This window comes from Heterodontus francisci, chromosome 7, assembly GCF_036365525.1.
Source record: "Heterodontus francisci isolate sHetFra1 chromosome 7, sHetFra1.hap1, whole genome shotgun sequence".
Classification (NCBI taxonomy): domain Eukaryota; kingdom Metazoa; phylum Chordata; class Chondrichthyes; order Heterodontiformes; family Heterodontidae; genus Heterodontus; species Heterodontus francisci.
In genome coordinates, this window is record NC_090377.1 from 29,373,480 (window position 1) to 29,400,719 (window position 27,240).

The 27,240-nt window shown below is 43.2% G+C and overlaps 1 protein-coding gene across 2 annotated transcripts in view; it reads right to left on the reverse strand.

The window, feature by feature from the left end:
- lypd6b (LY6/PLAUR domain containing 6B) overlaps positions 1-27,240 on the reverse strand; it is a 191,461-nt gene that overhangs the window by 81,615 nt on the left and 82,606 nt on the right. For both annotated transcript variants that reach the window (XM_068034485.1, XM_068034486.1), the window contains exon 2: positions 5,441-5,589. The gene's annotated coding sequence lies outside the window, so the exon portion shown is untranslated. The remainder of the gene's footprint in view (positions 1-5,440; positions 5,590-27,240) is intronic.

Below are 27,240 nucleotides of genomic sequence, written 5' to 3' on the forward strand. Positions count from 1 at the left end.
CTCACTAAATCTCTCCCTCTTGTTCCTTTCTTCTTTGCCGCTAAAAGCCTCTAAACCTACCTTTTTGACTGTCAATTCATCTTCTGCTCTCATATATGTGTGCCACCTTTAGACATTGTATTCCAATAAAGGGATATACCAATGCAAGTTGTAGTGATGATTAATAACTTAGTAGCAGGGCCATTAGCAAATAATCAGCTTGAAACAAATTGCAACAGCAAATCACACTAAAACTTGCAGAATTGTTGATTTAAAAGATATTCTGTGACAAATTGTGGTAAAACACAAATGATTAAGCTTTAGTAATGCAAGGAAAACAATGAAACTGAGTTTTGACAGTACCTTTTCCATAATAAAGTGTTATACAGTAGCGAGCCAATAACTTGGCAACACTGCAAGTCAATTTCTTGTAAGTCCATCTGTACAAAAGTACTTGTAAATGAAAATGTTGCATCACTCCATTCCTAAACAAACCCCAACTTTAACAAATAGTAATGCAAATGAAAAATGTCAATAAACTGTTAGCTGAGTCATTGTGAAGCGGAGGTCAGAAGATGCACACTGACTAGAGTCGCCAACTGCGGTTGAATGTATTCCTGGAGGTTTCATCACATTCCATCTCCACATTCCAGCCATTGGTGGTTCAACACACCTGTCCTCACAGGGCGGTAACTTCCCACCCCAAATAGAAAGCAAACACAGTCTTCAGTACTTAATTGAATGATTCTGAACTATCAGTCAAAAAAACTTTTTCCAGTCTCCAATACTCTTAAACAGAAGTGTTCAAAGAAAATGAAAAGATGACAATTTTTTAATGCTCCAATGATTCTTCCCCCAAAGTTGCTTGCAGCAGTGTCCAGCGTTTTACTTGTACTTCTTTCAATGTAGTATACTGTATTCGCTGCTCACAATGTAGTCTCCTCTACACTGGGGAGACCAAACGCAGACTGGGTGACCGCTTTGCGGAACACCTTCGCTCAGTCCGCAAGCAGGACCCCAACCTACCGGTTGCTTGCCATTTCAACACTGCCCCCACCCCCCTGCTCTCATGCTCACATCTCTGTCCTGGGATTGTTGCAGTGTTCCAGTGAACATCAACGCAAGCTCGAGGAACAGCATCTCATTTACCGATTCGGCACACTACAGCCTGCCGGACTGAACATTGAGTTCAATAATTTCAGAGCATGACGGGTCCCCCATTTTCCTTTTATTTTTAGTTATTTTTTTCTTTTTCCTTTTTAAAAATGTTTTTCCTCTGTGTTTATTTTATTTTATTTCATCTTAGTTTGTTCAATTTGCTTACCCACTGTTTTTTTTTAATGTTTGTACTTGCGGCTGTTCAATTTTCAGTCCGTTAACACCCTATCTGTACTATTGCTTCGTCTTTCAACACACCATTAACATATTGTTTGCCTTTGCTCCACGACCTTCTGGTTAGCTATTCTGTAACCTTGTCCTATTTATACCTTCACCGTTGTTATCTCTTGCCCTACCCTCGCTTTACTTGCTTAGAATCTTTTACATTTCTAATATTTGCCAGTTCTGAAGAAGGGTCACTGACCTGAAACGTTACCTCTGCTTCTCTCTCCACAGATGCTGCCAGACCTGCTGAGTATTTCCAGCATTTCTTGCTTGTATTTCAGATTTCCAGCATCCGCAGTATTTTGCTTTTATTATAGTGTTTAATTCACTGCCACTTCTCTTCCAGGAATGCCTACTTTGAAGAAGTTCTGCTCTTCTCTCCGACGGGATTTTCGTTTGTCTCTTTTACCTTGTTCACCTTCATTGCTTCCTATTTCCCTCCTGGTGTTTGATAAAGTGTCTACCAAAACTCGTTTTCACAGCCACATCTCCTTCCTCAGTGACTCTCTCCGGCTCCGACTTATTCCACGTGGATTCCAACTGCAGTTTCACCCATCATGTTTTGAATCCACCCAGGATTACAGGTATCTCCGGGAAATACAACGTTCCTCGGACTGTTATTCTCACCGCATCCTGAGATCCAACTCAGTGCCATGCGCCGCCACATGCACACACTGGACCTCTCTCTCCAGCAGCACCGCCTCACCTTATCTCAGATCTGTTCTACTCCACAGTTTCATTTCATCCTTCGTCTCATCCAACGTATTAACAAAAAACCTTTTTTCTTCCTTTCAGGTGTTAAGGAACGCAAGCTCCAGCAGCTGATGGGGACTAATGCCCCTCCAGATTCTTCTTCCCCTTCACTTCCCTCTGACCCCATCCCTTCTGATCTGACCCCTTGCCGTGTATTCACTATACCCTCGGACCTTCCCCTCTCCGATGCTAAACATTCTGTACTCAGCAAAGATCTCAGTTTTATCCCCTTACACTCCCACCTCAATGAAATCTGTGCTCGGCCTGACATTCAGCTCTTCTTCCATCGCCTCCGCCTCCGGGCTCACTTCTTTGACCAGGAGTCCTTCCCCCGATCAGTAGACCCATTCATCCACCTCCAGCATTCTCCCTCTACCTGGACCCTTCCGCCTGGCCTCTTACCTGCTCTTGATCTTTTCACTGAAAACTGTCGGTGCGACATTGGTCATCTCAATTTCTCTGCCCCTCTCACTCACTCTAACCTGTCCCCCTTTGAACTTGAGGCACTCCGTTCTCTCAGGTCTAACCCAGACATGGTCATCAAACCTGCAGACAAGGGTGGTGCTGTTGTTGTATGGCGTACCAACCTCTACCTTGCAGAGACTCAGCGTCAACTCTCAGGCACTTCTTCCTACCTCCCTCTGGACCATGACCCCACCACCGAACATCAAGCTACTGTCCACAGGACTGTCACTGACCTCATTTTCCTCTGGAGATCTTCTCTCTACAGCTTCCAACCTCATAGTCCCACAACCCCGGACAGCCCACTTCTACCTCCTTCCCAAAATCTACAAACAGGACTGTCCCGGCAGACCCAGGCCTGCTCCTGCCCCACTGAACTTATTTCTTCCTATCTTGACTCAATCTTTTCTCCGCTGGTCCAGTCTCTTCCCACCTACATCCGTGACTCTTCTGACGCCCTACGTCATTTTGACAATTTCCAGTTTCCTGGTCCCAACCGCCTCCTCTTCACTATGGACGTCCAATCGCTCTACACCTCCATCCCCCACCAGGACGGTTTGAGGGCTCTCCGCTTCTTCCTTGAACAGAGGCCCACCCAGTCCCCATCCACCACCACCCTCCTCCACCTGGCTGAACTTGTTCTCACAATGAACAACTTCTCCTTCAACTCCACTCACTTCCTTCAAGTAAAAGGTGTTGCAATGGGTACCTGCATGGGTCCTAGTTATGCCTGTCTTTTTGTGGGATATGTCGAACATTCCTTGTTCCAGTCCTACTCAGGCCCCCTCCCCAAACTCTTTTTCCTGTACATTGATGACTGTATTGGTGCCGTTTCCTGCTCCCGCCCCGAACTGGAAAACTTTATCAACTTTGCTTCTAATTTCCACCCTTCTCTCACCTTTACATGGTCCATCTCTGACACTTCCCTTCCCTTCCTCGACTTCTCTGTCTCCATCTCTGGTGATAGGCTGTCTACTAATATCCATTATAAGCATACTGACTCCCACAGCTACCTCGACTACACTTCTTCACACCCTGCCTCCTGTAAGGACTCCATTCCATTCTCCCAGTTTCTCCATCTCCGACGCATCTGCTCTGATGATGCTACCTTCCACGACAACGCTTCTGATATGTCTTTCTTTTTCCTCAACCGAGGATTCCCCACCCCGCCCCACTGTGGTTGACAAGGCCCTCAACCGTGTCCGGCCCATTTCCTGCACCTCTACCCTCACCCCTTCCCTCCCTCCCAGAACCACGATAGGGTTGTCCTCACTTTCCACCCCATTAGCCTCCATATCCAAAGGATCATCCTCCACCATTTCCGCCACCTCCAGCATGATGCCACTACCAAACGCATCTTCCCCTCCCTTCCCCGTCAGCATTTCGAAGGGATCGTTCCCTCTCCGACACCCTGGTCCACTCCTCCGTTACCCCCACCAGCTCGTCCCCTTCCCATGGCATCTTCCCCTACAATCGCAGGAGGTGTAATACGTGCCCATTTACCTCCTCTCTCCTCACTATCTCAGGCCCCAAACACTCCTTTCAGGTGAAGCAGCGATTTACTTGTACTTCTTTCAACGTAGTATACTGTATTTGCTGCTCACAATGTGATCTCCTCTACATTGGGAGACCAAACGCAGACTGGGTGACCGCTTTGCGGAACACCTCCGCTCAGTCCGCAAGCAGGACTCCGAGCTTCCAGTTGCTTGCCATTTCAACACTCCCCCCTGCTCTCATGCTCACATCTCTGTCCTGGGATTGTTGCAGTGTTCCAATGAACATCAATGCAAGCTCGAGGAACAGCATCTCATTTACCGATTCGGCACACTACAGCCTGCCGGACTGAACATTGAGTTCAATAATTTCAGAGCATGACAGGCCCCCCATTTTACTTTTATTTTTAGTTATTTTTTCTTTTTAAAATTTTTTTTCCTCTGTGTTTATTTTATTTCGGCTTAGTTTGTTCAGTCTGCTTACCCACTGTTTTTTTCATGTGTGTAATTGCGGCTGTTCAATTTTCAGTCCGTTAACACCCTATCTGTACTAATGCTTTGTCTTTCAACACACCATTAACATATTGTTTGCCTTTGCTCCACGACCTTCTGGTCAGCTATTCTGTGACCGTGTCCTATTTATACCTTCTCCTTTGTTATCTCTTGCCCCACCCCCGCTTTACTTGCTTATAACCTCTTACATTTCTAATATTTGCTAGTTCTGAAGAAGGGTCACTGACCTGAAACATTAATTCTGCTTCTCTCTCCACAGATGCTGCCAGACCTGCTGAGTATTTGCAGCATTTCTTGTTTTTATTCCAGGAGATTAATATTTTAATTCCTGGAACTTCCAGGACACTCTTGGAGGGTTGGAACCTTAACATTAACTGAGTGCATTCACCATCACTGGGAATGTTGAATTTGATGGATATTGTGTCCCTTATATTCCTATTGGCTGAGGATGTTTCCTATTAATAACTCCAATTACTTAGACCACTAGTAATGTGCTTAAATGGTATTTACTTTGCTTTAAGACTTTAACTGGATTACTGTTAGCATTATTAATGAATAAAACACAATTCTGGATCAAAACTGTCGATTTATTACCAAAGGAATTACAAGAATTTATGTTTAAGTGACATTTCTTGATGGAAGATTGGAGATGGGATGCTCATTTCTCTCATCACATTAATGCAGCAATAGTAACTCTGAGTCAAGTGCTTTGTTATTTTCTACCAAGGAGACTATGAAAGAGAGACAGTTCTAATTGGGAAGAGAATGAAACCATTATAAATTGTCGACCGTTCTGATGAAGGCTACACTCTTGAAATGTCATAACTTGTCTTTTCTCTTTATGGATGCTGACTTACCTGCTGTGCATTTCCAGCATTTTCTGTTCTTTATCTCAGCAGTTTCATAACGCTGGCCTTGGAAAATTCCAGCTGTTTGCTTCTACACAGATTTTCCTGTAAACTCATCAAGGCCTCATTAATTTCTTCCGTTGCTAACAGATCTGCATCTGTAACACAAAGGTGGAATGAGTTAGAATCTTTAATGACCCAGACCATTCACCAACCATCCCTATCCTTGCTGCCTTAAATTCCCAAACACTTCCAATTTTAAATTTTCATCCTCTTGTTTAAATCCTTTCACAGTTTAGACCCCACCCACCCCCCTCCCCAACATCTCTGTAACCTCCAGTCTATTACCCTCCCAAAAGTCTCCTTTGCTGCAATTATGTCTGCTTTGTAACCACTCCACCCCGCCCCCCCAACTCCGACCCAACTGTACCCCACCTTCAGTCTAGAACACATGCTTTGGAACTACCTCCCTAAACCCCTCTGCTGCTCGACCTCCCTAAAACCCAGCTCTTTGATAAAGCTTTTGGTCACCCCTCCTAATATCTCCTTCTTTGGCTCGCAATCAACTTATGTCTGATCAGACCTTTATGAAGTGCCTTTGAACAAATGGAGATTCAGCCAGGACTGAATGCTGGACAAGCAGTCTGACAGCACAGAGGCAGTGGAGGAGTAATCGAGACAGTAGTGTTAGTGTTACATGTGGAATGTAATCCAATGTCTTTGGATGGCATCGCCAAATGTGGCATGTATATGAGGAACAGGAGGGGTGCAAAGGATAGATTCTTGGAAGACTCAGAGGGAAAGATGTTTGGTGGGAAGAAAAGCCAATGCTGGGTATACTTTGACTGCGATCAGACGGGAACCCAATTAGAGCATCATACCCAGCTCGACAATGGAAGAGAAGCACCGGAGCAGGATGGTGTGGTAGACCGTGTCAAAGGCTGCAGAAAGGTCAAGAAGGATGAAGAAGGATAGTGTATCACGGCCATGGTTACCACAAATGTCATTTGTGGCACTGGTTAAGGCTGTTTTGGTGCTGTAGCAGGGATTCAAATACAGAGTTGCAGGAAAGGTGGGCATGGATTTGAGAGATGACAAGAAATTTAAGGACTTTGGAGAGGAAACAGAGGGTGAAGATCGAGTTGTAGCTTCAAGGATGGGTGGATTTTTTGAGGAAGGGGTGATGACAGTGATTTTAGGTACAGCAGCCCCATCAGTTGATGAATTATCTTAGCTGCAACCTGGGCAACAAGATCATAACTTAGTAACCAGACAGCAATGCAATATGGATTAAAAATAAAATGACAAATTCATAACACTATCTTGCTACCTTACTACAGGTCCCACTACAACATTATGTAGTCAAAATGGATTGTGCTGAAGGCTGTAAGTGAGCTCACACCAAAAGGTAAATTAGTGAGAAGCCATGACACCACTGAATATTTACATTTTTTTTTATTCGTTCATGGGATGTGGGTGTTACTGGCTAGGCCAGCATTTATTGCCCATCGCTAATAGCCCTTGAGAAGGTGGTGGTGAGCTGCCTTCTTGAACCGCTGCAGTCCTTGGGGTGTAGGCACACCAACAGTGTTGTTGGAAAGGGAGTTCCAGGATTTTGACCCAGCGACAGTGAAGGAACGGTGATATAGTTCCAAGTCAGGATGGTGTGTGGCTTGGACGGAAACTTGCAGGTGGTGGTGTTCCCATGCATCTGCTGTCCTTGTCCTTCTAGTTGGTAGAGGTCGCGGGTTTGAAAGGTGCTGTCAAAGGAGCCTTGGTGAGTTGCTGCAGTGCATCTTGTAGATGGCACATACTGCTGCCACTGTGCGTCGGTGGTTGGAAGAAGTGAATGTTGAAGATGGTGGATGGGGTGCCAATCAAGCGGCTGCTTTGTCCTGGATGATGTCAAGCTTCGTGAATGTTGTTGGAGCTGCACCCATCCAGGCAAGTGGAGACTATTCCATCACATTCCTGGCTTGTGCCTTGTCGATGGTGGACAGGCATTGGGGAGTCAGGATGGGAGTTACTCGCCACAGAATTCCCAGCCTCTGACCTGCTCTTAGAGCTACAGCATTTATGTGGCTAGTCCAGTTCAGTTTCTGGTCAATGGTAACCCCCAGGATGTTGATAGTGGGTGATTCAGCGATGGTAATGCCACTGAACATCAAGGGGAGATGGTTAGAGTCTCTCTTATTTGAGATGGTCATTGCCTGACACTTGTGTGGCACGAATGTTACTTGCCACTTATCAGCCCAAACCTAGATGTTGCGTATGGACTTGACAAATAAATATTAGTAAATTAGCATGCTTAACTCTCTCTGCAGTGCTGCTTTTAAAAGACTTTTGAAAAGATAGTAATTTTGAAGGGCATGTCATAACAGTGCATTTCTACAAATTCACTATTCATGAGCCATGAATAATGGCCAACAAATTTGAAGGAATGTTTCAGTGAGAAACTGCAAAGTTCCAAGAAACATTGGCAACCTGGATATTGGTATTGACTAATTAAACAGAAGGCAAACTGCATGTGGATTTTCCCTCACTAATGCCAAGGGGATCACAAGGTAAATTAGAGTATGTCTTCAGTCTATCCGACCTACCCTGCATTATATCTATCATGTAAATTCCATTGAAAATGGTCATAAACTAAACAGCATGATTTCTTTTCATTCTTTTCCTTTAAAGGGGTTTCATACAGGACATAATGGACAAAGCTTTTGATCCTCATTTATATAGGTGTGCCCTAAAGTATAACTGTAGCACTTGCACATATAATTCTGGTAAAGAGTCTGTTCTTTCAGAAACAAAGCAGTAAAATGAAATTTTTTTTGAAAAAGAGACAACAAACCAACCTCAGCTTCGTGGTGAAATGAAGTAAAAATGGAATCACTTCTTTTTCTTGCCACACTTTTTTATATCAGTGAACAAGTCTATGGGTATGTGGCTGACTCTTAATGTCCTAATTGCTGCCTTGCCAATGCTGCCTACATCCATAAAGAACTGGAATTGTTGAAAATAACTATTATCGAAGGATGGCCTGGTACAAGAGACCTGTGTATTTTAACATTAGACAGAAATTCAGCACACACGATAGACTGATATTCAAAAGGAATTAATGAAGCACAGAGTTCACTCATTCCACATCAAAATCCGAGGTTGGTTTTGGAGAGCTAGAAGTGATTTACCAGCCTGTGATGAACAAGGATATGGAGTCTTGGGCCTGGAAATTATGTTGACCACATCCTGGTAGCAGCAATAGTGGCTACTAGTGTTAAAAATTGTCAAAAGACTGCTAGAAAAAGCACAGGAGTCCAACTCTTACCTCACTCTTCTTGGCCAGTATCTCACGACAAGTGAAATGCTGGACAGTTCACTAACTCAAAAGACAAATTTCCTAACAAAATAAAAGCAAAGTAATGCAATGCTGGAAATTTTAAAACAAAAACGTAAAAACCTGGAGTACAAAGCGTGTTGCCCAGCATCTGTGGAGAGAACATACAACTCAATATTTTAGGCTGGGTCCTTCTTTCAGAGCTTCTTCTTCTTCTTCTTTGGCCTCCTTGTCTCGAGAGACAATGGGTAAGCGCCTGGAGGTGGTCAGTGATTTGTGAAGCAGCGCCTGGAGTGGCTGTAAAAGCCAATTCTAGAGTGACAGACTCTTCCACAGGTGCTGCAGAAAAAATTGGTTGTCGGGGCAGTTACACAGTTGGCTCTCTCCTTGCGCTTCTGTCTTTTTTCCTGCCAACTGCTAAGTCGCTTCGACTCGCCACACTGTAGCCCCGCCTTTATGGCTGCCCGCCAGCTCTGGCGATCACTGGCAACTGACACCCACGACTTGTGGTCAATGTCACAAGACTTCATGTCGCGTTTGCAGACATCTTTAAAGTGGAGGCCGGTGGGTCCGATACCAGTGACGAGCTCTCTGTACAATGTGTCCTTCGGGATCCTGCCATCTTCCATGCGGCTCACATGGCCAAGCCATCTCAAGCGCTGCTGGCTCAGTAGGGTGTATATGCTGGAGATGTTGACCGCCTCGAGGACTTCTGTGGTGGAGATACGGTCCTGCCACCTGATGCCAAGGATTCTCCGGAGGCAGCGAAGATGGAATGAATTCAGACGTCGCTCTTGGCTGACATACATTGTCCAGGCCTCGCTGCCATAGAGCAAGGTACTGAGGACACAGGCTTGATGCACTCGGACTTCTGTGTTCCGTGCTAGTGAGCCATTTTCCCACACTCTCTTGGCCAGTCTGGACATAGCAGTGGAAGCCTTTCCCATGCACTTGTTGATTTCTGCATCGAGAGACAGGTTACTGGTGATAGTACGTAAAGCAACCAGAAGCGCTGCACAAAGAACAGCCAGGCGCTGCGCAAATGACTACTGGCAAAACCTATGCAGTCATATTCAGCTGGTCTCTGACACCGGAAACATCAGAGGAATGTATGATGGCATTAAGAGAGCTTTTGGGCCAACCATCAAGAAGATCGCCCCCCCCTCAAATCTAAATCAGGGGACACAATCACTGACCAATGCAAGCAAATGGACCGCTGGGTGGAGCACTACCTAGAAGTTTACTCCAGGGAAAATGTTGTCACTGAGACTGCCCTCAATGCAGCCCAGTCTCTGCCAGTTATGGATGAGCTGGACATACAGCCAACAAAATCGGAACTCAGTGATGCCATTGATTCTCTAGCCAGCGGAAAAGCCCCTGGGAAGGACAGCATTACCCCTGAAATAATCAAGAGTGCCAAGCCTGCTATACTTTCAGCACTCTACGAACTGCTTTGCCTGTGCTGGGACGAGGGAGCAGTACCACAGGACATGCGTGATGCCAATATCATCACACTCTATAAGAACAAGGGTGACCGCGGTGACTGCAACAACTACCGTGGAATCTCCCTGCTCAGCATAGTGAGGAAAGTCTTTGCTCGAGTCGCTTCAAACAGGCTCCAGAAGCTGGCTGAGCATGTCTACCCTGAGGCACAGCGTTCTCCCTTCGTCAACTACAGGAGAAATGCCGCGAACAACAGATGCCCCTCTACATTGCTTTCATTGATCTCACCAAAGCCTTTGGCCTCATCAGCAGACGTGGTCTCATCAGACTACTAGAAAAGATCGGATGTCCACCAAAGCTACTAAGTATCATCATCTCATTCCATGACAATATGAAAGGCACAATTCAGCATAGCGGCGCCTCATCAGACCCCTTTCCTATCCTGAGTGGTGTGAAACAGGGCTGTGGTCTCGCACCTACACTGTTTGGGATCTTCTTCTCACTGCTGCTCTCACATGTGTTCAAGTCTTCAGAAGAAGGAATTTTCCTCCACACAAGATCAGGTGGCAGGTTGTTCAATTTTGCCTGTCTAAGAGCAAAGACCAAGGTACGGAAAGTCCTCATCAGGGAACTCCTCTTTGCTGACGATGCTGCATTAACATCTCACACTGGTGTCTACAGAGACTCATAGACAGGATTGTGGCTGCCTGCAACGAATTTGGCCTAAACATCAGCCTCAAGAAAACGAACATCATGGGACAGGACGTCAGAAATGCTCCATCCATCAATATCGGCCACCGCGCTCTGGAAGTGGTTCAAGAGTTCACCTACTTAAGCTCAACTATCACCAGTAACATTTCAGAGCGGAGGATGAGATATACTCCCAACAGCAAACTGGCATCTGCAATTTAGGTTAGTGACTAATATGCAAGAGAAGCCATACTTTAGAAAATCCAATAAACCCTGTTTCTACAATAAAGCTACCAAAAGATAAACTAGATAGTCATATTCCTGCAATAGGACATAGATTAGCTAGCAGAATGGGAAGACAAGTGGCAAATGAAATTTAGTACAGAGAAGTACGAGGTGATACATTTTGGCCGAAGGGATAGGGAGAGACAATATACACTTAATAGCACAGTTCTAAAAAGTGTGCAGGGTCAGAGGGATCTTGGGGTGTATGTGCACAGATCCTTGAAGGTGGCAGGACATAGTGAGAGAGTATTTAGCAAAGTATATGGGATCTTGGGCTTCGTAAGTAGAGGTATTGAGTGCAAAAGCAGGAAGTGATGCTGAATCTTTATGAAGTTCTGATTAGGCCACAACTAGAGTTTTGCATCCAGTTCTGGTCATCTGGAAGGATGTGAGGGTCCTTGAGAAAGTGCAGTGGAAACTTACCATAATAATTCCAAGGATGAGGGATTTTAGCTACAAGATTAGATTGGAGCAGAGGAGATTGATGGGAGATTTGATAGCGGTGTACAAGATTATGACAGGTTTAAATAAGGTTGACAAAGAAAAATTGTTCCCATTAGCTGATGGTACAAGGTCTAGGGGACACAGATATCAAGTTTGGACAAGAGATGCAAGGAAAAGTGATTTTTTTAAGCAGTGAGTAGTAATGACCTATCAGGATGATGGAAGACCAAGGTACCTGCCTATCAGGATGATGGAAGTGGAGACCATTAATGATTTCAAAGGGAAATTGAATGGGTACTTGAGGGAAATAAACTTGCAGGGCTACGGATAGAGCGGGGGAATGCAACTGACTGGATTGCTCTAAAAAGAGCAGGCATGGTCTTGATGGGCCAAACAGTGCCATTATGACTCTATGACTCCTGAAAATGATACGTTAGCCTCTTGTTCGTGGGTTCCAGTTTTCTCCTAAGTATTGTGATGTTCAGTATTTTGCTCATATCTTCTGCTTTTGGGCATCATTTTATTTGTAAATTGATCAAGAAATACTTGCTTAGTCTGTGTCAGATGATCTGAAAATGTGTTACACCATATATAGGTTAGCGGAAGATAGAATGGGCATCCTACATATTGTCAAGTAAGTAATTTACTGTGAATGAGTTTGATTATTAGGCCTGGGCTTAGCTAACCTGAATGCAGCAGTGAATATAGGCATGGGTTTCAATTTGCAGATCTCAGGCTGTTCAAGTTGTTACGCTGCTAATATGATAAAAGGAGTTGGAAGACGGTGGGAAATACCTGAACTGTAGCAGTTACTGCACTGTTTACAGGCATACACATGTTACTGTGCTGTAAAATTCTATGTAAAGTCACTAAATTGATGGGGGGAGGGGTTGGTGGTGTCCTGGATTTTGCTGCAAGCTATGATCCATACAGCTTGATAGGACATTCAGGTAACAGTACAATGTCAATTTTTATGATTAAAAATTCAACCATTGTATAGTTATTAAAATGGCTCTGTGTGACTGATTACAGTGGAGATTTTATCATGATTTTCAAATGACTAGTGCTCAACCATTTGCTTCACTAAGGAATATTAGATGAGTGCATAACAACCACAAAAGGTTTTTTAAATTCTTACATGGGATGTGGGCATCGCTGGCAAGACCAGTATTTGTTGCCCATCCCTAATTGCCCTTGACAACTGAGTGGGATGCTAGGCCATTTCAGAGGGTGATTAAGAGTCAACCAAATTTCTGTGGGTCTGGAAGTCACATGTAGGCCAGACCAGGTAAGGACAGCAGATTGCCTTCTCTAAAGGACATTAGTGAACCAGGTGGGTTTTTATGACATTTGATGATAGTTTGATGATGGCACCATTACTGAGACTAGCTTTCAATTCCAGATTTTTATTGATTAATTGTATTTATTAATTAATCTTAAATTCCACCAGCTGCCATGGTGGGATTTGAACCCATGCTCTCCAAGACATTAGCCCAGGTCTCTGGATTATTCACTCAGTGACATTACCATTACACCATCATCTCCCCATCAATCAGCATTAGATAATTCCTCAATTAACTTCTAATATTGGCAACACAGTTGTTAATTAATAAGAGGATTACAGCCTCAGAATTGACACTCTCCAGTAAATTTAAAGCACTAATTCAAATGCTGGGTTTAGCTACAAAATATATACCACTCAAACTTTATTGTTACATTCTGCCATCAAGCAAGCTTCCAGTTGAGTGGCATTTTAATCAAACAGATAAACTTTTTCTACAAGGACGACTGTTGAAGTCATGGTTCGGTATAATTCTAGGGTTGCCAACTCTCGTTGGCCATCTTCCTGAAGATTTCATCACATGACCTCCAATCATTGCATCCAGTAAAACAACCTTTTTACTCCATCTACCAATATTTATAATAATTAATAAGGGAATGTTCAATGAAAATGAAAGAAATGCACATTTTATTAATGCCCCTTTGATTTTTCTCCTGGGTTGCTCACAGCAGTGTCCAGGATATTAATCTTAAATTTCTGGAGACTTCAGGACAATGCTGGAGGGTTGACAACCCAATGAAATATGTATTTTCCAGTCATGTGGATTCTGATCGACATTTTAAAATACCATGAAATACAACTGTAAGCTTTGAATATGTGTGTGTATCCCTTAATCACTTAATTAATGAATTTACTAACAAAAATGAATCATCATAAAGTAGCAATAGTACCAATTAGTGTCAAGACACAACTAGGCTCATGTCAATGTTACACAGTTAGTGACTGGAACTGCTTATAAATTGTTCATGTACCATCTTCCAATCAGTGAGGCGAATAGGAAGTGCATCAATAACCTACTAAGTCAACCTTCTGTCTTCCCTCCCTTAAATCATCTCTACAAAGCTGCATTCAGGAAAAAACATTTATGGCTGAGTTGAGAACAATTATGCAAAGGTATCAGTTTTCAAACAAACATTTTGTTAACATGTTCCTGCATTAGACAAGACCTACATATCAAATATCAAAGTGCAACACATTACGAGCATATCAATGTCCTTATACTGGTGTGGGCAGGGCCTTGCTTTTTTTATACATAATGGTGCAGTTCTTACAAAGTTCTGGTAGGATTTTGTCCCTATTGTGCTGATTAAACAAAAGTGTTGAAAATTGCTGCTATTTTTAGATGGATCCTCTTTCTCAATTGGCAAATAATGCAATCAGTGAGTGTTATATTCTCATTCCAAGCACAAAGAATGCTACAGAATTGTTAACCTCCAGAGAGTGGATGTTGAACTCGATTCTTTCTCAACACAACAGTCTTGAGACTTTCTGAGGGCATTTTTTGACATGGCGCACTGATGATACACAACAACCAACCAGCCTCTACACCTGACTATAAAGCTTCATTAAGAACTGACAACACTGGACTGGCCTGGAGTGTGTTACCTCTGGGTATTTTTTACATTACTGTTTGGCTTTTATACTAATTTTACTGAAGAACAGAGGCAAGTCGTTGTGTACTTCAGCATCAGCGGAATACATCTTATTCTAATACAATCTGGCAGTGTGTTCTAATCATCTTAGATAGTTGATTAAATCAGTCAGTTTCTTTTTTCTTTAAGAATTACCTGAATGTATACTCCAACATGAGCAAACGGAATGTGCATGGCTTGCGTTAACTGAACAGTTATCCCACCCACAGTGGGTAGGGTTGGGCTGCGGAACAAGCACCAAGTCCAGTTCCTGGTTTTAGAACCAGAGGGTCCTTATTGGCAATGAGCACATGCTGCCTAGATGTTTGGGTCAGAAAGACCTGCATTTATATAGCACATTCCACAACCTCAGGACATCCAAAAGTGCTCATGAGCTAATTGGTCATTATTGCATTGCTGTTTGTGGGAGTTTGCTGTGCACAAATTGACTGCCATGTTTCCTACTTTGCAACAGTGACTACACTTCAAAACTACTTCATTGGCTGTAAAGAACTTTGAGATGTCCATTGGTCATGAAAAGCGTGATATAAATGCAAGTCTTTCTTTTTTTCTATTCTTTCGAATCAGCAGTCTTTGAAAAGACATTTGATGTATTGTTACCATCACATTGAATCCTTTGGGGCTGCATTTTAGTTTCCCCTATATTTAAAAATAGCAATGGGTTAAAGGGTGGATCACAGTGAAGTTGAGATATGTTTACTCCTTATTCAAAAGATAACAAAGTGTGCTTTCAGAAATCAGCTATATCTGATCATAAGCTACCTGGGAAGTTTGATGTTATTCCCTGTGACAATAGAAGTAGCAGCACCATTCTTACATGTCCATTAGTCCATTGCGCAATATAGATTTTGTGGGTATAAATATAGATATTATCAAACTGTGACACAAGTTTTTCTTTCTCCCAGAAGGAATGGCACTACAGGCATTAATGTTCAAAAGAGAATGTTACCTTATCATAAATCTCACTTGGACTGATATCTGCATTGAATTTCTGTACTTTATTTGTTGTTTTTAAGCATTATAGTATAGGATTGGATAGTCATTTTTTGCCAATCAAAAAGGCACAGAAGGAGACCATTCAGCCCACCGTGTTTATGCCGACTCCCTGAAGGAGTATCCAATTAGTCCAATCCCCTGCTCTGAGCCCATAACCTTGCAAACTTTTCCTTTTCAAGTACACATACAAGCTCCTTTTGAAAGTTACGATTGAACCTGCTTCCACCACCCTTTGAGGCAGTGCATTCCAAATCGTAATGACTCACTGCATAAAATAACTCTCATTTCCCCTCAACCAATAGTATGGTTTTAATCCACAATTGCCAGACATTTCTTAATTTTGTGCGCAAGTAGAAAAGGAGTATCAGCTTTTCTCAGTGCAAAAGCAAGAAGAGTGCCAGAATGAACTGGGAGGTGTTGGATAACAGTGCTGCTGCAAAGGCCAGGGAATTGGATAGTGTCAGTGTGGTCTGTATAGTCTGTGTGGATTAGGTTTGGAGAGAGAGGAGTGCCTTTGTGATCTGGGACAGTGGCTGTTGAGGTAACATTTGATTTAAATAATTATCTGGTTATCTGTTGAAAATTCAAACATCACTTTGTTATCCCTTTTTGCTAGATTACAGATCTAATCTATAAAAGTGCCTATAGTTACCAGATGTATCATTTTTAAATGAGAAAACTCAAAAACTTCCAGGGGAGCTTGTTGGAAGCTGTGTTAGCATTTTCAAAGCTGTTGGTCAGTTTTTGGTAGCTTTCTAGGTTGACATGTGCTCACCAAGCAATCAGGGGATGTTGGGATTGTGCATCTGTAAATCACACCTGGGTCACGTTTGTGCTTTTTTTCAGAAGCACAGTTTAGGGAATTCAGTTGTTATTGCCAAATGTATGCATGTGGCTTGAGGGAAACACCAACAATGGGACTCCACTCCAGATTTTGTCAGGTTTACTCCCTTAGCCATTAGCTTTAGATGTTGTTGTTAATGTTGAACGCACCGACCAGTAGGGCCCAAATTGGCACACAAATAGGAATCCCAGTCAAATTCCTCAAGCACAGAAAGTCCAATCTATTGCCCCAACTTTATGACCTACTCCTTCTCTGCTGGAAAGTAGGCTCTGTTCCACAGGAGATGCGTGATGCCAAAATCATCACACTATATAAAAACACAGACAACAGAGGAAACTGCAACAACTACAGGGGCATCTCACTCCTTAGAGCCATGCAGAAGGCCTTTGCTAGGGTCATAGGTAAAAGACTCCATTTGCTTGCAAACCAAGTGTACCCGGAAGCACAGTGTGGTTTCCATGCCAGCAGATCTACTGTAGACATGATCTTCTCCATACACCAGCTACAAGAGAAGTGCCTGGAACAGAGTGTACCCCTTTACCCAGTCGTGAATGGTGGTGGACAATAAAACAACTGACAGGAGGAGGAGGCTCAACAAATATCCCCATCCTCAATGATGGGGAGCCCAGCACATCAATGCAAAAGACAAGGCTGAAGCATTTGCATCCATCTTCAGCTAGAAGTGCTGAGTGGATGATCCATCTTGGCCTCCTCCTGATGTCCCCAGCATCACAGATGCCAGACTTCAGCCAATCAGATTCACTCCACGTGATATCAAGAAACGCCTGAAGGCACTGGATACTGCAAAGGCTATGGACCCTGACAAAATTCCGGCAATAGTACAGAAGACCTGTGCTCCAGAACTTGCCATGCTCCTAGCCAAGCTGTTCCAGTACAGCTACAACACTGACATCTACCTGGCAATGTTGAAAATTGCCCAGGTATGTCCTGTGCACAAAAAGCAGGACAAATCTCACCTAGCCAATTACTGCCCTAACAGTCTACTCTCGATCATCAACAAAGTGATGGAAGGGGGTCATCGGCAGTACTATCAAGCGGCACTTGCTCAGCAATAACCTGCTCACTGACGCTCAGTTGGGTTCCGCCAGGGCCACTCAGCTCATGACCTCTTTACAGCCTTGGTCCAAACACAGACAAAAGTGCTGAACCAGAGGTGAGATGAGAGTGACTGCCCTTGACATCAAGGCAGCATTTGGCTGAGCATAGCATCAAGGAGCCCTAGCAAAACTGGAGTCAATGGGAATCAGAGGGAAAACTCTCCACTGGTTGCAGTCATACCTAGCACAAAGGAAAATGGTTGTGGTTGTTGGAGGTTAATCATCTCAGCCCCAGGACATTACTGCAGGAGTTCCTAGGCCCAACCATCTTCAACTGCTTCATCAAAGACCTTCCCTACATCATAAGGTCATAAGTGGGATGTTCGCTGATGATTGCACAATGTTCAGCACCATTCACGACTCTTCAGATACTGAAGCAGTCTGTGTCCATTGTCATGCTAGGCCCCCACCTGCCAAGAACGAGGCACATTAATTTTGTCGTGAACATTGATAGGTTAATTGGCCATTATAAATTGCCCCTAGTATAGGTAGGCGGTAGGGAAATATATAGGAACAGGTGGGGATGTGATAGGAATATGGGATTAGTGTAGGATTAGTATAAATGGGTGGTTGATAGTCGGCACAGACCCGGTGGGCCGAAGGGCCTGTTTCAGTGCTGTATCTCTAAACTAAACTAAACTAAACTGTTACTGGAGTTAAGAAAGGACTTGTTAAACGGATCAGCCGTGGCTGGAAAAGATATTTGCATATTAACAGACAGTGTTTGGAAGGACAAAGCAGCCACTCCCTGACATTCAACATACAATGGACTTTTGAATTTTTGATCACCAGACATTGAAGGTGGGGGAGCTCATATTCCCAGCTAACTGCTAAGATGGCCAAATACCAAACGGACATGGTCAAACCAGCTAGTCACATGACTAACCTGCTGGGCAAGCTGAGTTTTTTGGACCAATTCAAACAAGAAAGAATCTAACCATCTCCCCTTGTCATTCAATGCCATTACCATTGCTGCATCCCCCACTATCAACATCCAGAGGGACACCATTGACCAGAAACTGAACTGAACCAGCCACATAAATGCTGTGACTGCAAGAGCAGGTCAGAGGCTGGGAATTCTGTGGCAAATAAATCCCCTCCTGACTCCCCAATTCCTGTCCACCATCTACAAGGCACAAGTCAGGAGTGTGATGGAATATTCTCCACTTGCCTGGAGGACTACAGCTCCAACAACACTCACAAAGCTCGATATCATCCAGGACAAAGCAGCCCACTTGATTGGCACCCCATCCACCACCGTCAACATTCACTCTCTCTACTGCACAGTGGCAGCAGTGTGTACCATCTACAAGGTGCACTGCAGCAACTCACCAAGGTTCCTTCGACAGCACCTTCCAAACCCGCGACCTCTACCACCTAGAAGGACAAGGGCAGCAGATGCATGGGAACAACCCCACCTGCAAGTTCCCCTCCAAGCCACACACCATCCTGACTTGGAACTACATCGCCGTTCCTTCGCTGTCGCTGGATCAAAATCCTGGAACTCCCTTCCTAACTGCACTGTTGGTCTACCTACACCCCGAGGACTGCAGCGGTTCAAGAAGGCAGTTCACCACTACCTTCTCAAGGACAATTAGCGATGAGCAATAAATGCTAGCCTAGCCAGCAACACCCACATTCCCCGATCGAATAAAAAATAAAATGACCTTACTTTCGTAGGTCTAACTAAGGCATTTGACACCGTCAGCAGAATAGGGCTCTGCAAGATTTTGGAAAAATCTGAAGCTCCTCAGGCTCATCATTCTAAAGGATGTGATAAATGGACACTTAGATAATAATGATCTGACTGGGCATAGTCAACATGGATTTATGAGTGTCATGTTTGACGAACCTGTTGGAGTTTTTCGAGGATGTTACTAACAGAATTGATAAAGGGGAGTAGTGGACGTGGTATACTTGGATTTTCAGAAGCTTCAGAACAAGAGGTGATCTCATTGAAACCTTAAAGTGATAGACAGGGTAGATGCAGGTAAGATGTTTCCCCTGGTTGGGGAGTCTACAACCAGGGGGCACAATTTCAAAATAAGGGGGAAGCCACTTAGGACCGAGATAAGGAGAAATTTCTTTACTCAGAGGCTTGTGAATCTTTGGAATTCTCTACCCCAGAGGGCTATGGAAGCTCAGTCATTGAGTATGTTTAAAGTAGGGATTGACAGATTTCTAAATACCAATGACATAAAGGGATATGGGGATAGTTTGGGAAAAAGGCATTGAAGTGGATGATCAGCCATGATCGTATTGAATGGCAGGGCAGGCTTGATGGGCTGAATGGCCTATTCCTGCTCCTATGTTCCTATCTGCTCCATGGTGTTATCCACTGTACAGTTTGATAGCTCCACCTGCGACAGTTTTGGAGTGAAGAATGGAGTGAAACAGGGTTCTGTCCTTGTCCCCACTCTGTTTGACATCTTCTTCACCGTGCTCCTGACCTTCACCTTCCCTGCAGATATGGAAGGAGTCTACTTGCACACCAGGTCAGACAGCAAGCTCTACAATCTATCATGGCTGAAAGCAAAGACAAAAACACATTGCATCATGATCAGAGAACTCCTCTACACTGATGATGCTGCCCTAGTTGCTGACACGGAACCTCAGCTACAAAGACTCATGGACTGTCTCTTCCACGCCTGTAACTTGTTCTCCTTGACTATAAGCGTCAAGGGACAAGGTGTTGCATTGCCACCCCTGATCACACTAAATAACACCCCACTGGAAGTGGTTAGTAAATTCTGCTATGTTGGGTTCTCAGTGACAGACAATCTGTCCCTTAATGCAGAGCTTGATACGCACATAGGGAAAGCAGCGACCACCTTTCGCCGACTTGCAAAATACGCATAAGGTAACACCAAGGTGACCCTTAGGACCAAGATGATGATTTATAAGGCCAGTGTTCTCAACACCTTGCTGTTTGGCTGCGAAACATGGGTGACATACAACTACCAGGAAAAGTAGCACAATAATTTCCATCTTCGCTGTCTGCAGCGCATTATGGGTATATCCTGGCAGCACAACATCACAAATGTGGCAATCCTCTCAAAGGCAGAGCTCCCAAGTGTGTTGGCACTGATCAAACAGAGGCGGCTTTGGTGGATTGGACACGTCTGCAGGATGGAAGACGGTCGCATACCCAAGGACCTTCTGTATGGTGAGGTAGCCAGATGACCGGGGTGGGGTGGGGGGCAAAGCTCCACTTCAAGGATGCTTGCAAGTGTTACATGAAGGCCCTAAATGTTGACTATCACATCTGGGATTCACTAGCTGATGAAAGAGGGAAATGGTGACACATCCTGTGGGCTGGAGTGCACTATCACGATGACCAGTTGCTGCAACAGCTTGACAACAGGCGTCAATGTCAAAAACAACAACTCACAGTGTCACTTGGCAGCTTCATGTGCGGCACTTGTGGCAGCACCTGCCTCTCAAGGACTGGCCTTCACAGCCATCAGCAAAGGTGCATCAAGGGAAGACACCTCACCTAAATGGATTGTTTGCTGCATGTCCATCATCTTTCATAGATGGAAGGATGCCAACCACATGTGTCATTTGTTCTGGAAACATCTGACATCATGTTCACAGGAAGCACAACAAACTTTGGCAAGACAATCTTAAAACAGCAATGAACAGTGAGACAGGAAATCACTGTAATGTGAGTAGATGCCATTGAAAGAAATGAGCAGCAGCTCTGACAGACATTGACATTTCCACATGACATAGGTTCATGGCTTTAGTTCAGGGCATTATGCTCCAAATTAGTTCTTTGTAAAGTTAGTGAAGTCTTCTTGCATTCTTAAAATTGACAATTATTTAAATATATAAATATACAAAATGGAACGTGTGGAAGTACTGGTAATATTTTCATAAGGTAGAATGTTGGTTTCCTGACGACCATTGTTGATCTTCATTGTGGTACTAAAAAAAAAACACAGATGAACTTTGCCAAATAAAAATGCAACAACTCTGCATCAGATTCAAGGTGTGTCAATGAAAGTCATGGCCATTTCTGAGACTCCAAGAAACATTATTGATGGCACAGCTTCAAGGCGATTGAGCAGAATGTAGGTTCAAAGCATAGATTACAGTAAAGTAGTTTCCATGAGTCAGACTCAGAGAAACTGCAAATAAGAGCATAATACTGTGGATGCTGGAACTCTGAAATGAGAACAGAAAGTGCCAGAAATATTCAGCAGGTCAGGCAGCATCTGTGTAGAGAGAAACAGAGTTAACGTTTCAGGTCTGCAACCTTTCATCACAACATGGAGCTGATGTAATTTTCCAAAATCGGCGTTAATAAGGTGATAAAGGCTTCAAAATGGGGTCAGTTCTTGGTGACACTTCAGCCATCAACATCTTTAAAGGAGCTTTCCCATAGGCATCCTGTTTCAGGCAACAGGCCTTTTTACTATGAAAATCGGGGCCTTACCATATAGTTAGAACACCAATTACAATTTCAGGCACATGTGGGTGGAGCATGAGTTATGCTATGTTTCCTGGTGCTTAAAGGCACCACTGCTGGCTGCTCCAAAAACAGCCCCAAAACCTTTTGCAAGTTATATTTTTCTTGATTCTCTACCACAGAGGGCTGTGGATGCTCAGTTGTTGTGTATCTTCAGGAATGAGATTGATAGATTTTTGGACACTGAGGGAATCAAGGGATCTGGGGATAGGGCAGAAAAGTTGAATTGGAATCAGCCATTTAAGGCACAGAAGGCGGTCAGTCCCACTCCCCGGCTCGATCCCCATAGCCCTGCAAGTCTATTTCTCTCAGGTGGCCATCCAACTTCCTCTTGAAGTCATTGATTGTCTCCATTTCCACCACACTTGTGGGCAGCAAGTTCCAGGTCATTACCACCCGCTGCATAAAAACGTGCTAAAGATAAATTAAGGTAGAAGATCACTCATGATCTTATTGAATGGCAGAACAGGCTCGAGGGGCCATATGGCCTTGTCTTGCTCCTATTTCCTATGTTCTTATCACTCTCACAAAATTTATGGAGTGGGTAACCCACCTATCCAAAAGGATCATTAAAGTCTGGTTTTATTGCCAATTTAAAAACCCAGAATAATCTTTTTGTGCATTTCATGGCACAATATATCTGTTAAACAACAGATCATCTTGATTTACCTTGTACAATGTCACAGGAGATGTGCCAATTCCAGAAGTTATATATGGGCTGTGTAGGATCCCAATACAGTAACAAACAATTCTGATCATCGAGAGACGCTCAGACTACACAGTACTGTTATGATTAAATACCAAAATAATATACATCATAAAGGAATGGTTGCACTAGAGTGCATTCTAGGCTAAATTCTCATGATTTATGATCAGCAGCAGTACTCCTTGATAGTACAACAGATCTGTATTACAGTCAACATGTTTGCTACTTTCGAGAACTTAAGTTATGAAATGAGTTGAAGACAGAAGTGTGGGTAACATCATTGCAAGGGGATAATAAATTTAGGACACTGCAGCTGTGAAAAGATGGCCATTTTGTGGCTTTATTAAACATCTGATATACTTCATCACCCCTCCTCCCAACACACACTAGGCAATGAAGTGGTGCAAAGAATGAAAAGGAATATGATTCCAGGTTCTTATTTCACTAGCAGGTGTATACAATCATTCACTAATCCACACTATGATCGGAATATAAATTCCAACCAGGAACATTACCGAGACTGGTTATCCGATGTGATGCAGGTCCGATCTAATCTCTGAATCAGTTCACTGCATACACACAATGCAAGTCCCTATTACGGCTCCAAGTGTTAAGCATTAAGTAATCGGAGTCTGGGGCAGAAGGTTTCAGCAACATCATTACAAGAGGGTAAGAAATGAGGGTCACAGCATTTAGAAGCCAACGTTGCGTGCACTATGCCCCCAACTGGAGATCTAACTATCAGATCATTTTGGGTATTTTTTCCTCTTCAACAAAGTGCTTTGTGCAAAGCTGGCAAAAAAAATGTAGCTCACTCAATTCTGTTACTGCTAAAGCAAACACAAAAGGCTCACATATCACTACTGGAATTCCACTGTCAGAAATAAAGCGTATTGCCTCTGGTGGCACCTTTTCAGACATTGTAAGGAGATCCCCACAGTGGCATTCACTATGAGACTTCAGAGCACAAACCAACATACAGGCATAAACTCTACTGTAACTTATGAGCTTTACGTAAAGTACCCTCCAAAATAAATCTTAATGCCACATGGCTCTCCATTGATCATATACTTCTGCACAGAGATTGGTACAAGGCTTCGTTACTTAAGCTCCATCTGATTGTACTCGCTTCCATGTGATGATCTTTATTAAACAATGCACAATAAACCTATATTGGTTACAAGTAGATAAAGCCATGAATAAGGGCCAGCTCAATGAGGGGGGGAAAAGGGCAAAGCCAATGAAGATGTAGGCATAGATTTTAGCAGAAATTAACAATGCCCAACACTGGAGGGAAACACTGGTCCTTCAGTAAGTAGGACTGATAGTGAAAGGCTGTATCTATCAGAACAAACTAGGCTATTCATGCTATTACATACCTGATGCAAGGATTAAATTGTACTGTCAAAGAATCTTTTTTCTAAACAGGTAAATATTATTCAACAACCCAGCTGCATTTACAGCAAAAGCATAATTTCATTATATTTAGTCAAGTTGCCAAATTTAAATCAAGGGGTACTTTGTACTAAAGTGCATCTTAGGAAGGGATCTTACTTAGCTAAGGTAAATCCCAAGGAATTATTCTTGGGAGAATTCAATACCCATTTACTGTGGACCTCTGTATTTAACCATTTTAAGTAAACACTGGGATTAAACATGCATTAACAATCCCATGCCAAATGTTCACTTCATTCCTCTTTTTACCTGCTTTCTCTCCTTCCCTTTCCAGAAACTGTTAACGTTTGTTGGATTATGGTCCCATAGGCATTTTCATGCATAGGCCACAGCATTAAGTGTGAGGAAACTATTCACCACATGAGGCATCACAGGCAAGTCTAAACCTGTCCTCCACCAATGTCCACCCACAATTAATTCTAGTGAGGGTTGCAGTATAATACTCAGGAAAACAAACCTTGGAAGATTTTTGTCTTCCCAACACAGAGGCACTCGGGCCAACTACAGTGTCCTTCCCACTGCCCTTAGCACAGAGCAGAGATTGAACCTGGAATCTTCAGTGTGCATGTGTGGCACTACTCACTGAGCTTTTGGAATACATTTTAGCAAGGATGTCAATGGAATTAGTCTAACTTAAACATAACAGATTTATTAAAATAAAATGGTTGACAATTGATCTTCACATTGGTTTCATTCATTCAGTAAATAAATATTCCATGAAACTGCTCTGAAGTGCAAAATTTAGACTCCGCTCTTGTCCTCACTGCCCTATATTTAAAAAAAGTGAGGGGAAAAAACAGGCCTCAATTGATTGAAATTACAGTATTTCTATTGCTGAATTAACAGGTCTTAATTGATCCCTGGATCAATGATGCACAATTTTCCAGCCCATAGCATTTTTAAAAGGTTAAAAAGGTTTATTTGATTGTTTTCTCCAGAAACCTGGCATAAAATGAATCCAAGTCACTAAAAGAAAAGTTGCTATACAACATTTAGCATAGTGTTACGACCAGGTGAGGAAAGGGTCTCAGGCTCCCCTTTCACTCCTTCCCTAGTATGACTGCAACAGGGTTTATCCTTTTAACACAGTGATTTTAACTTACCACCTTAGTGAGCACTGCTCCTGTTCTTCTAATATAATTGCAAATGAACCAGACAGGTTTTCTTGAGTTTAAACAAGAAAGATGTAGGTTTATTAACCTTAACACTCTAAAACGATTAAAAATTACTAAAATACACAATGCATCCATGCCCACATTCACACAAGAGGCACACACACACATAAATAGATTACAGAGGAAAAAAACAGAGTTGGGAGGTTAGAGTAAAGTCTGTAATGAATGGAATTTAAATACTGAAGTTTAGGCCCAGAGTCCTTCGTTGAGGTTGAAGTCCTCATTGGGCCATGTACATGGTTCAGTCTTGGTTCTCAGGTCCGGAAGGCAGATTAGGGGCGTCCCCTGGTTGTTGGCTGTGCTGGGCTGTAGGTTTGCAGCTGAGGCATACAAGCAGCACAGCAGCAGTGGTGAATTGCTAAAATTCTTTCACAGGATGTGGGTGTCGCTGGATAGGCCAGCATTTATTGCCCTCTCTAACTGCCCTTGCGATGGTGCAGGTGAGCCGCCTTCTTGAACCCACTGCAGTCCATGTGGTGTAGGTACACCCACAGTGCTTTTAGGAAGGGAGTTCCTGGATTTTGACCCAGTGACAGTGAAGGAACGACGATAAACTTCCAAGTCAGGATAGTGTGCGGCTCAGACGAGTCTGCTGCCCTTACCTTCTAGGTGGAAGAGGTCGTGGGTTTGGAAGGTGCTGTCGAAGGAGCCTTGGCGAGTTGCTGCAGTGCACCTTATATATGGTACACACTGCTGCCACTGCACGTCAGTAATTGGTGTACTTTTGGAAGCTGACCTCATTGGGGGCCAAAAAAGGGAAAATAGTCGTTTAGGAGTTACAAGTTTATCTGAATTTCACAACTGGGGAGATTGAAACTAACCACAGAAATGCGCTCTTACAGGTGAGGAACCAGACATTGCTTTGCATCTTAGAAGGGGAGTTCCCCCTGGTGTCCTGGCCAATATTCATCCCTCAACCAATACACTAAACTGGATTATCCGGTCATTTAACTCATTGCTATTTGTTTTCTACATTACAACAGTGACTGCACTTCAAAAGTATTCCATTGGCTGGAAATGCTTTAGGATATTCTGAGCTCATGAAAGGTGCTATACGAATGCAAGTCCTTTCTTTCTCTACATCTGTGCAGTGAAGATTTTTGAGAGTGTTGGTAAATGTGCTGAGCCACAATTTACTCAATCATCTGGAAATTGGAATGTAATGGGTACCTGTGGAACCTAAACCAGCAGTCAATGCCTTCCGGAAAGCCAAAAGTGGGAAGGGGAGCAAACTGACAAGCAAAAAAATGTTGACATGTTGCCAGCAGATTGCCATAGGCTGTTTATTCTGGTGCCTAGACTGTGAAGTGTTTCATCATGTCATGTTCACTAGAATGTTAATGTGCCATGCACGTTCCATGCATTCCAACTATGTAAAATTGCTGCTCTAAGCAGAACTCGAGCACATATTGATCCCAATTATTCATCTTTTAAATGCACAGAGCACTCAACAATCCGACAAAATAAACCTAAAGAGACAGCAGCACCTTTTAGATCTCTGCTCAGTTTTGTCTAAAATCCCATTACTTGCTTTCTGAGTACAGGATTAAACGGCCTTTGCTACCAAGACTTACCAGTGGTTTTGTTTTAACTTAATGTTATGGAATAGCCCTGATCTAATTACAGTAGTCCTGGGTAAAGTAGTTGTGTGCTTATCCAGATCCTACTGTAATTGGTTTCTAAGTACGTACGTGACATGTTATATCTCCTCAGTAATTGTACAAATTGCTATGAGTAAAGCACTTTCACCAGTTGTTTGTGAAACACATTAAAGTGGGAGTAACCTATAGGTTTGGCATAGCAACAAGAATAAGCCTTTCAGCCTCTCAAGCCAGTTCCACATTCAATTAGATA